Source organism: Helianthus annuus, chromosome 10, assembly GCF_002127325.2.
Source record: "Helianthus annuus cultivar XRQ/B chromosome 10, HanXRQr2.0-SUNRISE, whole genome shotgun sequence".
In the NCBI taxonomy this organism is placed as follows: domain Eukaryota; kingdom Viridiplantae; phylum Streptophyta; class Magnoliopsida; order Asterales; family Asteraceae; genus Helianthus; species Helianthus annuus.
The window spans coordinates 172,559,882-172,573,934 of NC_035442.2; the positions used below are offsets into that span (position 1 = coordinate 172,559,882).

A 14,053-nucleotide genomic window follows, 5' to 3' on the forward strand; every position below is an offset into this window, starting at 1 on the left:
GTCACATTTTTTCATCTTTTTTCTCCATGATTCGGAATATCGATTCATTATGTACCATTGAGAAGGGTAGAGATACCATTGAAAAGATCAACCGAGAGCAAAGAATGTGACATGATTTACTAGCAGATAGATTTTTATAACACCGAACATACACCTCTTAAATTATACGTCTAAAATTCATATAGCATTGCTATAACAGATACGTAAGGTAATAAAATAGAGAGTTTACTCATACTATCTATCTTATTTTATAACTTTATAATATAATCTTTTGTTTCATTACTAAAATACTTTTTTTTTAATTTAAAACATTGATCATAACCAAAACAAGTTCTATACCCTAATTATAGACTTAAAAATTCCAAAAGATACTAATTAGATGCCAATACAATTTCATTTAGGGGCGCAAATGAGATTCACTAGTTATCTGAGCTCTGCTCGAAACGAGCTGTGTTTAAATGAGCTCGAGCCTACAAACAAACTCGTTTAGTAAACCATCCCTAACTTCGCTTACCGAGCTTGAACCGGATTGTGAGCCTAAACGAGCCCACTGTTTATATAATTCTTAATCAATATATAAACATGTATTTAAATAATAATAGCTAGTGGGTTACAGCCGCGCTTCGCGGCGGGGCGACCCAATTTTTGATTCGATATAGTAGTCGAAAGAGAAAACTTACAAAATAAAGTCGTCGTAAGTACAAAAATATGTCGACACGTGTTTTATATCGACCGGAAAACTCGATTCCAAAAGTACTTAGAAAGTTAAAGGGTTGTCAGTGTCAATGCTAAAAGTTGAGAAAATACAAAAAAAAAAATTATGTCGAAATGTAAGTCAACTTAAGTTTATATCGACACGTAAATAAAAATAAAGACGTAAAAGTCGATTAAAAAGTATTTAGAAAGTTAAGAGGTTGTAAGAGTCAATGCTGAAAATTAAAGGTTAAAAGTAAAAAAAGAAAAAAAAGCAAAAAGACTAAAAAAAAAGAAAAAAAAATCACCGACTACAAAAGTATTTAGAAAGTTAATGGGTTGTCAGTGTGAATACTGAATACTGAAAGTTGAGAAAACACAAAAAAAATTATGTCGAAACGTAAATCAACTTAAGTTTATGTCGACACGTAAATAAAAATAAAGACGTAAAACTCGGTTAAAAAATATTTAGAAAGTTAAGGGGTCGTAAGAGTTAATACTGAAAGTTAAAGGTTAAAAGTAAAAAAAAGAAATAAAAAGACAAAGTCAAAGATCAAAAAAAAAGAAAAATTAATGTCGCACTATTCATCCATATGTTTCAAATTAATACATATACTAGTGTGTAGATAAACATTATACATTCCTAACGCCAAAGTAACTTATATATGAAAGATGGCGGTGGTTGTGATGTGACAGCCACCGATCATCATTTTTAAGATATATAGTAATATATATGAATTACTATTTATAAAATTATCGGAAAATAACTAAATAACATATATAAAATAAGAGTTATAATACATATAAAATTAATAAATAAATAATAGGCAAGCCAACTCCGAGCCAAGCTTGAGCTTGAAAACTACTTACGACCCAAACTTGAGCTTTAAAAACGAAGTTCAAATCGAGTCAGGCTCGATTGTGAGCTCGACTCATTTGCACCCATAATTAGGCCTGTAATCGAACTGATTGTAAATTTGTTCGACGGGAAGTTTGTTTATATTCGTTTGAGTTAATTGCTCGGATGGTCCCTGTGGTTTCACGTTTTTTCACGTTTAGTCCCCACCTTTTGAAAATAGCAGGTATGCTCCCTATGGTTTGTCATTTTGTTACTCGGATAGTCCCTGGGTAGATATCAGTTAGTTTACAAATATCTTGTATGCTCCCTATGGTTTGTCATTTTGTTACTCGGATAGTCCCCAGAGTAAATGTCAGGGGACTACCCGAGTAACAAAATGACAAACCATAGGGAGCATACCTGCTATTTTCAAAAGGTGGGGACTAAACGTGAAAAAATGTTAAACCACAGGGACCATCCGGGCAATTAACTCTATTCATTTATTTAATAAACGAACGAACGTGAACACATTTTTTTGTTCATTTAATTAAACGAACAAACATGAACACACGTTTTGTTCGTTCATTTATGTTTGTTTATTTGCATTTGTTTATGTTTGTTTTAATTTAAGTACATAAGTGGTTATATTTATATAAAGAGTAAACTGCCATTTTGGTCCCTGTGGTTTGGTCACTTTTGCCACTTTAGTCCAAAACTGAAACCTTTTGCATCTGGGTCCCTTTTATTGCCATTTTGGTCCAAAAATGAAATCAGGTCGTATTTGTTTTATAAAATCCTGCTATTTTGTCCTTTTCCGCAGAAGCAAAAGGGTCATTTTTTTTATAAATAAATACCAGATTTTATAAGACAAATATAACCTGATTTGCCCTTGAGGAAAAGGACAAAATTGCATGATTTTATAAGACAAATATGACCTGATTTCATTTTTGGACTAAAATGGCAATAAAACTGAAACCACGGGGACCCAGATGCAAAAGGTTTGAGTTTTGGACTAAAGTGGCCAAAGTAACCAAACCTTAGGGACCAAAATGACAGTTTACTCTTATATAAATATTAAACACAAAAGGAACTTTCTACTTACTTTTATAGAGTTAAATGCTCGGATAGTCCTTGTGATTTGCCCTTTTTTCATCTTTAGTCCCTAACTTTCTAAAATTATAGCTATAGTCCCCAAGTTTTCAATTTTCGTTCCCGGATAGTCCCTGTGCCTAACATCAATTAGTTTTCTCAGTTAAGATGATGTAAAATGACAAAATTATCCTTTCCTTAAAAAGGGGCAAACCACACAGACTATCCGGGCATTTAACTCTTTCCTCAACCACCATTCTTTCACCAAAACTTCAAATAAATGGGGTTTCTTGATCTTGAAAAAAACTTTGCTTTTTTATGCAGCTTATCACAGCAACCCAATTAACATTGCAATCCACATGATCTTTGTGTGGCCAATCTTTTTCACTGTTGTTCTTCTTTTCAATTTCATACCACCCCTATTCGATCTCCCTCATATTCATTTTTCTTTATTCGAAACTGATTTTTTCTTGATTTTTTTTTTATTTTGGGTTTTTGTTTACTTTAATCTATGTTGTGTTTTATGTATGTTTTGATTATAAAGTTGGTTCCTTGGCTGCTTTACTCTGTTTATTATGCTGGGTTGCTAGTAGTGTTCTTGCAAGTCTTATAGGGTTTCAATTGGCATGGAAGGTATGTTTTATTATATAGTTTAATTTAATTTATGTAACATGTAATTGATTTATAAGTTGATGTGATTAGATATGTTGATTTTGGGTGGTCGTCGGAATAACGGTGGGGTGGTCGCCGGAATAATGGGGTGGCGACAGTTCGGAGTGAAAGGTGGGGTATGATGGTGAAAGGTGGATGGTGGATGGTGCTGGTGATGAAGAATGGGGAAGATGAAGTTGGTGGGTAGGTGGTGGGTCACACATAAAATATTTTGTTTTATAGTAAGGGTATTTTTGTCATTTCATATCTTTTTAACTGAGAAAACTAACTGATCTTAGGCCTAGGGACTATCCGGGAACGAAATTGCAAAAGTTGCGGACTATAGCTGTAATTTTAGAAAGTTAGGGACTAAAGGTGAAAAAATGGCAAACCACATGGACTATCCGGGCATTTAACTCACTTTTTATAAATATAACTAGTTGGTAATTGAGCTAGCTAGTAATAAAAATGGGTTTCAAATAGAAGTTATCGTAATTAATCAGTAATTTATATAAAATTACTTTATGTTTAGTCAGTTGTGTTCATTTATGTTTGTTCAATTATGTTCGTTCGTTTGTTTTGTTTATTATTTGTTAGCTTATGTTCGTTTAAGCTTGTTCGTTTGTGTTCGTGAACTGTTCGTTTAGGTTTTAAACGAATGGACATAAATGAACACGAATATGCCACGGTCTGTGTTTGTTCGGTTCATTTACAAGCCTGCCCATAATCCCACTGTAAAAACCCCATACCAGTGTCCGAGCCTAAGACAGACCGTAGAGTAAACCGAGTATTTAACCTGCTCAACAACAGGCCAGTGTTCGGGTTTACAAAAAAAACTCAGACGATGAGGCAGAAGGGGGAAGAGTGGTTTCTAAGGGTGGTTGCCGCCTCCTACTGCCGATGAATTTCAAATCAACAGCCGTTAATTTCCTGGACCTTTTGTCCAACAAGTGTTTGATGAAATGCCTAAATGGTACAAACAACTATATATAAATCATGCTTTTTCAGTATCATAATCTTAACTCCCAACTCAACAAAACTTCATCCAAAACAAAACTATCTATGAGGCGGTGATGATGATAGATCTGTTGTTGTTGTCTGAGTAAATGAAGCAAAGTTTGAGATTCACCGTATCTAAGCTAAAACTAAGTGATAACTCATTTAAGAAAGGAGTAGAACACTCACTGAAGTCCTATGCATGAAATGTGAAGACTTGAGCCTGCTCGGGAGCTCTAAGAATGACCAGAAGTTCACTTGAAGATGTGTGGAAACATGTTGCAACTTCATGGTCTTTTATAGTGGATTTCTCACCACAAGAAGTTGACACACAACTCTACCACTGACCACAACTCATCAACATGTGTCCCTAGTGCTTAGGGATAGTTTAGGGGTCTCTTGGAAGGTTTTAAATGCATTACATGTCGTTTAGGAGGCTGAACAGCCAAGTTAAACATTTTTTTGCATCTGTGTCTTTCACGCGGCCCGCATTAGGATTCAGGCCACTTGGACGCGGGCCGCATGAATCCTAATGTCAGTAAACGTATCTTCAGGTGGCTCGCGGCCCGCATTAGTTTGCTTAATTCCTTAACGCGGCCCGCATTAGGCCTGATTTCCAAGATTTTCAAATCTTTTGTCATGATTAGCCTGACCTTTCGGTTTCGAAGGGGTAACTTTGCGATTTGGCCCTCGATTATTTACACTTAAGGGCCTCGTGACTTTTACCCGCATTGTTAAGTCCCCGGTTAGTTTAATTACTATCCGAAAAGCCTTAACTTTTATTGTTGACGCTTTTAACCCCTCGCATACGAATTTGATCATAACTTTCTCGTTTTAAAACGGAACTTCGCGAAATTTATATAGTATATTCTAGTGAGCGTATTTTACTGTTACAAAGCCTTGGGTTCGTCAAAGGGTCACTCAGAGGTATAAATTAAACATGTTGACACAATTAACCCCTGTAGCTTGTAATCTCTCACTTTCTCCCGCGATTCGCTCCGTACGATCCATGATTTATTCGTTTGGAGGTACGGGTATCATTTAGGGTTACTATACAGTATATTTACCCTTCGTTGACATTTATAACCCTCGAATTTACATACTTTCAAGGTTTGTCAACTTTAGTCCTTTATTTAATATTTAATGCCACGTGTAATCTCATGACACGTGTTAACACATTATTGGACACAAAATTTCGAGGTGTTACACAACCTCCCACCTATTCAATCATATGATTTTTCAATCTTATATTAACTAAATAAATAAAGATTAATATTCAATCTTATTATACTTTAAATATAAAAAAAAATCCGTTATTTTAGATTAATATTCAGTCCTATCCTACTTAAAAAAAAAATTCGTTAGTTTTTTTAAATATATTTTTTTATTATTTGGTATATAAAATCATATTTATTCAACCCATGTAATACACGGGGGTTTTTAAAAATATAACTTTTTTATTATTTGGTAAACAATATTACATTTATTCAACCCGTGTAATACAATAGTTTTAAAGATATAATTTTTTTTTATTATTTGGTATATAATATTACATTTATTCAACCCGTACAATACATATGGTTCTTATAGATATAACTTATTTTATTTATAATATATAAAATTACATTTTTTCAACCCGTGCAATAAAGGAGGCTTTTAAAAAGTTAATGTTTTATTATTTTATATATAAAATTCATTTATTCAACCCATGTAATACACGAAGTTATAACCTAATATTGAAACTATATGGTACTTGAAACAGTTTTGTTGTTCCTCCTAATTTTCAAAAAAATCCTCCCAAAGAAAAATATCCTTTTTTTCGATTTCGACTTGCAGCCGTCCAAAAAATCTTCCCCACTTGCGTCCAGGTTGTTGGTAAGGATATATTGTTCTTTTCTTCTTTTTTTCAAATTGCCAAAAACTCCCCACTTTGTATTTTTATTTTTTTTTCTTTTCTCGGCAGCCCAACGGTGTCATCAGTTGGCCCAAACTTAGGAAGTTTATTTCAGCCCAATGTCATCTCCAATTAGTTCACTCGATAAACAAATAAACTTCTTTTTATTCTTACAATGATCAGACCCTTGTAAATCATCCAGCTGAAAAAAATCAATGCTATCCACTTTTACTTAAGCCGTACTTTATTTATTTCTTGAGTTTTTACAAACCTTTTCACTATCTCTTGTCATGCTGAAAAAAATCAATGCTATCCACTTTTACTTAAGCCGTACTTTATTTATTTCTTGAGTTTTTACAAACCTTTTCACTATCTCTTGTCATTCCTTACAGCCACTCCAAGCCTACAAAATCATTAAAACGTCCAAAGTAGATTCCGTTCCAAAAAAACACGTATTTTCCAAAATAATGCAATATATATAGTATAAATGCCTAAAATGCAATTAAATATGCACGTTTTGGTAAAATATACCTGAAAATGCAACTAACAGCCAAGCTAGGCCATGGGCCTTCTTGATTACACCACTCACCCTTGCTTCTTTCTGCTCCATCGATGTGGGATACCCTCAGATTAATACTTCTGTTTCTTCTTCTGTTTTCTCAACTTTTGTAACACTAGCTAAGTACTCTCTCCATATATGCTTGTGTTACGGAGTAGGATCAAATACAAACCACATTTCGCATACAAACTGTAAGAACCATTTAAAAAGTGTCACGTGGCATCCAACCAATTATATGTTTTAATTTTAGGTTATTGGACACTTGTCACTCTATAAATTCTTCTTACACTTCTTACAATTAGGAGCCTTTGTAGAATAACTTGACCCTATGTTATGCTAGGTGACAAAATATCATATGTTTTAGATTGTGATACTGGTAGAGTGATAGTCACAAAAAGCCATGATTTATCGAAGTTGTTTCTCTTCAGTGTGGTTACAATTCTCATGTCCTTACAGGATGAGCATTGTAACAAAGATGCCCATAACTTACTAACGGGTCAAAATGGGAAGGTCACCTGTTTGCCATGTTAGCAATATAATATATCTCATGTTACCCGTTTGAAATATATGGGTTGAAATGTACACCTCTAAATTGTGACTATGTGACGAGTATTGATTACCATAAGTAAAACTATGCTTTCACTCCGATGGTTAAACAATAGTCGCTTCTTCTAGCACGTAGTTGCATTTTTATATGTGTATTATGCATCGAATTAAAATGAGATATTGAGATGGCCACATGGGCGGGTTGTTCGGGTTGGGTAACATGTCATGTGGGGTGGGTCAATACAAGTAGTTTTTGTAAGATTATATTATTTCAAGATTAATCTAGACTAGTTTTCTTTTTCAGCTAACATTCATTTTCTTAACAGTACCTCCTAGAGATTAGAAAAAACCCAAGCTGAGTAGCTGACCCATTCACTTTTTTCCTTGTACACTGATCTTTTCATATTTTACACACCTTATATACATACAAATAACTGTTTTATATATAGTTGTTTTTAGATAAGCTACCAGATATATGTAAGTACACTACCTAACAGTGTTCTTTAAATGTAGAAACATGACCCTGAGAGCACCTCTTCAATGAATACTTCGGGTGGCTGAGGTCTGAACCCAACTCTGCAAAACGAGAAAACCCAAGTCTGTAAGCTTAGGCAAAACAGCCAAATATTTAGACCAACATATTGGGCAGAGGCCGCGCGAACGCAGGCCCCCACTACCACAAATTATGACGTAGGCTCGACCACTTGGGCCGACCTTAGGCGGGCACCCCTCCTATGTGCAATGGAGGTCACCAACCTAGGCCATGGACCTTCTTGATCTTCCATTGACCCCGTCCAGGTAAGTGAGTAGACCGATGGCCTATTCTCATTTTTATATGATGTCACTCACCCTTGCTTATTTCTGTTCCACCGATGTGGGATATCCTCAAGGCTCAAACTGCTACTTCTGTTTCATCTTCAGTTTTCACAATATTCGAAACACTAGCCAAGTACTCTCTAGTAGGGTTGTCCACGAGACGATCCGAACCGAGCGGACCTTTGCTCGTGCTTGGCTCGTTTACAACCGAGCGAAATCCAAACGAGCATATTCGAGCGCGTAATTTTCCAAGCAAGAAGCGAGCGACGAGTAATTTCATGACAACCATAACTACTCTAAACTTGTTTGGTATGACATGTTTGGCTTCAAGTCTTTTGTTTATGTTTGGCTGGGATGTAAAAGAGGTGATGAGTTTTATTTTTAGAAAAAAGGCTTCAAGAATATACCTCATATAGTTTGTAGATCAAATACACTTTTTAATACTATACTTCTTGTCACACTCCAATTTCATGATTTGGAGTCACATTTTTTCATTTTTTTTATCCTTGATTCGGAATATCGATTCGTTATGTACCATTGAGACTAGTGATATGGGGTAGGATCCCATTGAAAAGATCAACTGAGAGTAAAGAATGCGACATGATTTACTAGCAGATACATTTTTATAACACCGAACATACACCTCTTAAATTATACGTCTAAAATTCATATAGCATTGCTATAACAGATATGTAAGGAAATAAAATAGAGAGTTTACTCACATTATCTATCTTATTTTATAACTTTTCAATCTTTTATTTCATTACTAAAATATATTTTTTTTAATTTAAAACATTGATCATAACCAAAACAAGTTCTATACCCTAATTATAGACTTAAAAATTCCAAAAGATACTAATTAGATGCCAATACAATTTCATTTAGGGGCGAAAATGAGATTCACTAGTTATCTAAGCTCTGCTCGAAACGAGTTGTGTTTAAACGAGCTCGAGCTCGAGCCTACAAACAAACTTGTTTAGTAAACGAGCCCTAACTTCGCTTACCGCGCTCGAACCGGATTGTGAGCCTAAACGAGCCAATTGTTTATATAATTCTTAACCAATATATAAACATATATTTAAATAATAATAATTACTATTTATAAAATTGTCGGGAAATAACTAAATAATATATATAAAATAAAATTATAATACATATAAAATTAATAATAAACGAGCCAACTCCGAGCCAAGCTTGAGCTTGAAAAACTACTTACGACCCAAACTTGAGCTTTAAAAACAAAGCTCAAATCGAGTCGGGCTCGATTGTGAGCTCAACTCATTTGCACCCATAATTAAGCCTGTAATCGAACCGAATGTTCATGAATTGATTGTAAACTTGTTCGACGGGAAGTTTGTTTATTTTACAAACGAACGAAGGTGAACACATTTTTTTTGTTCATTTAATTAAACGAACAAACATGAACACACGTTTTGTTCGTTCATTTTTGTTTGTTTATTTGCAATTGTTTATGTTTGTTTTAATTTTAGTACGTAAGTGGTTATATTTATATAAAGAGTAAACTACAAGTTTTGTCCTTCATGTTTGTACCAAATTGCAGGCGATATCCTTTGTCTTTAAATTTGACGAATTTTGTCCTTAACGTTTCAAAATCTTACATGTTATGCCCTTTAACTCTAACTCAGTCAGATTTTTTTGTTAAATATGGTCATGTGCTTTGCACATGAGGTCATTCTTATCATTTCATATTTTCAAGGGTTATTTTGTAAAAGAATTTTATCCAAGGACTATTTTGTACCTAACTTAAAAAAATATATACTCTCTCTTTCTTCTCTCTCATTGAAACTCCCCCTCCTTTTCTTCTCTCTCTTTACCACCGCCACCAACCATCAGTCCCCTACCTGCATCTCCTCATCTTTTTTCTCTTCTCTTTGTTGTAGCAGTTGCTCCATGGACCAAGATTTCATCTCAAAACCCTAAACCCATTTCTCTTTTCCCCTAAAACCCCAACTCCCTCCGCCACCGCCACCGCCACAAACATCCACCATGTCCGACGTCGAAAAGTATTTGTAGAGCAATCAGTTAATGTTGTGGAGGATGAATCTGATGTGTTCAATGAAAAGAATCTGGTTGAAAATCGGTTTGTGTTTCCGAATTTTGTTGATTCGAGTGGTGCGTCTGTTGAAGAGTTGGGGCATCATGCTGGTTATTATAACCCAGTAACTCAACTACAAAAGTATTTCAAATGGGAACACTAGAACCCCCCCCCCCCCCCCCCCCCCCCCCGATTGACTAAATATCGTGAACCAAAAAGCATTACAAAATTATCCATAAAAGCCTCACCTTTTTCCCTATATATAAGCAAAAATCCACCATTTTGAAACATTGGGGGATGGAAGGTTAGTGGGTGTGGTGATAAAAGATGGTGAAGGTGTGGTGTGTGTGTGGGGGGGGGGGGGGTTCAGTTACTTTGATTTCGGTTTTAGGTGTTGTGCAAAGCTTTGATTTCCATGAGAAAGAGTTTGACGGAGGAAAGTTTGTGGGATTTGTACGAGAGAGATGATGAAGGAGAGTGTTTATATATTTTCTTGAGTAAACTTCCGTTTTGCTCCCTGTGGATGAAGGAGAGTGTTTATATATTTTCTTGAGTAAACTTCCGTTTTGCTCCCTGTGGTTTGGTCACTTTAACGGTTTTGCTCCAAACCTTTCAAAATAGCTATTTTACTCCCTGATCTTTGAAGGCCATCTTGATTTTGCTCCCCACCCCTTAACCTCATCCATTTATGTTGTTAACTCATGTCACGTGCAAATCACCTGAGGGGCATTTATGTCTTTTCCCAACCATCTCTTTAATAAAACCCTAACTACTCCTTATTATAATCTTATGAGTTAACAGCATAAATGGATGAGGTTAAGGGGCGGGGAGCAAAATCAAGATGGCCTTCAAAGATCAGGGAGTAAAATGCCTATTTTGAAAGGTTTGGGGCAAAACCGTTAAAGTGAGCAAACCACAGGGAGCAAAACGGAAGTTCACTCTATTTTCTTTAAGTTTGGTATGAAATAGTCCCTGAATAAAATTCTTTTACAAAATAGCCCCTGGAAATGTGAAATGAAAAGAATGCCTTTTTAACAAAAAAATCTGACTGAGTTAGGGTTAAAGGACATAACGTGCAAGATTTTGAAACGTTAAGGACAAAACTCGTAAAATTTAAAGGCAAAGGATACCGCCTGCAATTTGGTACAAACATAAAGGACAAAACTTGTAATTTACTCTTATATAAATATTAAACACAAAAGGAATTTTCTACCTACTTTTATAAATAATAACTATTTGGTAATTGAGCTATCTAGTTATAAAAATGGGGAGAAAAATGCTCGGATAGTCCCTGTGGTTTGTCCATTTTTCACCTCTAGTCCCTAACTTTCTAAAATTACACCTATAGTCCCCAAGTTTTTGAATTTCGTTCCCGGATAGTCACTGGCGTGGATGAGTGTTAGTTTTTGGTGTTAGGTGCATGTGAAATGACAAAAATACCCTTACTGTCAAATTAATTACTAAAAGAGAAAAATGCCCGGATAGTCCCTGTGGTTTTCCTTTTTTTCACCTTTAGTCCCTAACTTTCTAAAATTACCTATATAGTCCCCAACTTTTCAATTTTCATTCCCGGATAGTCCCTAACATGGATGGTTGTTAGTTTTCTCAGTTAAGTTTATGTAAAATGACTATAATACCCTTAAGTAAAATAAAATGAATTAATTAAATATTTTTTCTTAAAATATAAAAACCAAACATCCCTACCACATTCATTCTTCATCATCAGTTCATCACCTTCAGGCCCTTCTCTCTCTCTCTAAACCACCACCACCTTCATCTCCACCACCACCATAAAACCCCACCGCCTATCAACACCTCCATCACCAACCCATCATCCTCGCCGTCTTTCACCGCCATGCCACCACTGCCACAACCACCACCAACCACCATCATCTGCCACCACCACCTCTATCACTGTAATCAGCCACCACCACCTACTCTACCCACTGTGCTTTCTTCCATGTGTAAACCCTTGAAATCGCCCTGTGATTTCATTTCAGAAATTCATATTCAATCGGTACGATTGCCACTCAAAAACTATAGGGCTTTTATTCAGGCCATGAATACGAGTAGAATGGTATAGTTTTTACCTCAAATCGGTGCTGATTTCACAGTCGGCGCCGGCAGCGACAGCGACAGCGACGACGGTAACGGCAGCGACAACGCCACCATCATTCGCCTCCACCACCTCTATCACCGTAATCAGCCACCACCACCTCTTCCACCCACTGTGTCACGGCCCCCGACCTGGTTTGACCCGTTTCAGGAGCCGCGGGACAGAAATCCCGTGATATTTATTTATGTGATTTTAGCAGCGGAATTTTATCATCAGGATCGTTTTAAAGCTAAAAACTTTTCCCGATTATTTTATTTCACAATTCGGGATAAAACCCCGATAATTTACAATAATAAGGTTTTACTGAGAAATCTTTATTTTTACAAAACATATTTCTTCATTTTATAATGAGCCACTACTTTAAGCCTGCACTGCTTCCCAGCACTTTTCCTGAATTACAATAGATCACCTGAAACATGTTTGAAAAAGGTTTTGTCAACGGGGAAATACTGAGCGAATCATTCAGTTTACTAAAACGACTCGTTTATTATAATTTACAGTATTAAGGGGAATTACAATGTTTCTGATATCTACCAACTACCCACAGTATTTGTCACTCGACCGGATCTGTGACTGTGGTCATATCACCATTGGCTGCCCCAATGAATGACGTATATCACTTAATTTTAGGTTCGCCCACCTAATGTGATTAAAACAGTAGTAATGTGCACAATACCCCACATACTGGCTGTAATTTGGTGATTACATAAACTTAATCACTGTAATTATAATTCTGAAAATAATTTGGAGTATTGTAAAACAGTTGATAAAAAGAGAATGACTCACATTGCAGATTTAACACGGACAGAATATGGTTTTAGCCTTGTGAACCTAATTTAAATAATAATGCACACAAAACCGGGTTAGTGATCAATACAGCAGTTACGATAACTCACGAGATCAAATTCTCACAACGAACGACAAAGTGCGATACTTAAACATCCATCGAATTAACGACGAACGACAAAGTATCACCCTAATGTGGGCGGCACTTAAACATTCATTGGATATATTGATCAGTCGGAAAATGAATCGTAATAGCGATCGAGTGATTACCCTGTTTTGCGGCAGCACTTCGTGATTTTAGTGTGTGTTTTTTTGGACTGTATTTGTAATAATTCGACGTACACAGAACTTATGAGCGTCGTTTTAACTTCCCTGTTCAAGTCCCAAGGTCCTCTATTTATACCCGAAAAATAGCCTTGCTTACGGACCGTATGCCATTTACCCTTACGGTCCGTAAGGGTGCAGTCTAATTATATAGCTAGCTGGGTTCGGGACTAGCTTGCATGACTCAACTCTTTTCTTAATTTCAATTGTGACAACGTATTAAATAGATAAATATCAACTAGGGTTTGCCCCCCCCCCCTGAGTTTTAGGGGCCCTGATCCTGATTCCGATTATTCTGAAAATTTTAGGGTTAGTGCAGAATTACTTGGGTGTCTCAATTAGGGTTTTCTTATCGACTAATTATCATCCTAATTATGGATTTTAATGAGAGTTGTTACATCCTCCTCACCTTAAGAAAAATCTCGTCCTCGAGATTCATTGAAATAGATGAGGGTATTTCCGCTTCATTTCTGACTCCAGTTCCCAAGTATATTCTGGTCCCCTCTTTGAATTCCACTTGACTTTCACTAGTACTAATCGCTTGTGCTTGAGAAACTTGACTTTTCGATCTTCTATTTGTAAAGGTTTCTCTATGAATTTCAGCTTTTTATTTACCTCCACATATTGAAGAGGTACTACCAGGGATTCGTCTGATAGACATTTCTTGAGATTTGATACATGAAATACAT

The 14,053-nt window shown here is 35.8% G+C and overlaps 1 non-coding gene across 1 annotated transcript; it reads right to left on the minus strand.

Moving 5' to 3' along the window:
* Positions 1-7,911: 7,911 nt before the first annotated feature.
* LOC118483516 lies at positions 7,912-8,072 on the minus strand. Its single transcript, XR_004870806.1, has one exon. It is a non-coding gene; the product is annotated as a U1 spliceosomal RNA (small nuclear RNA).
* Between the last annotated feature and the right edge of the window lie 5,981 nt (positions 8,073-14,053).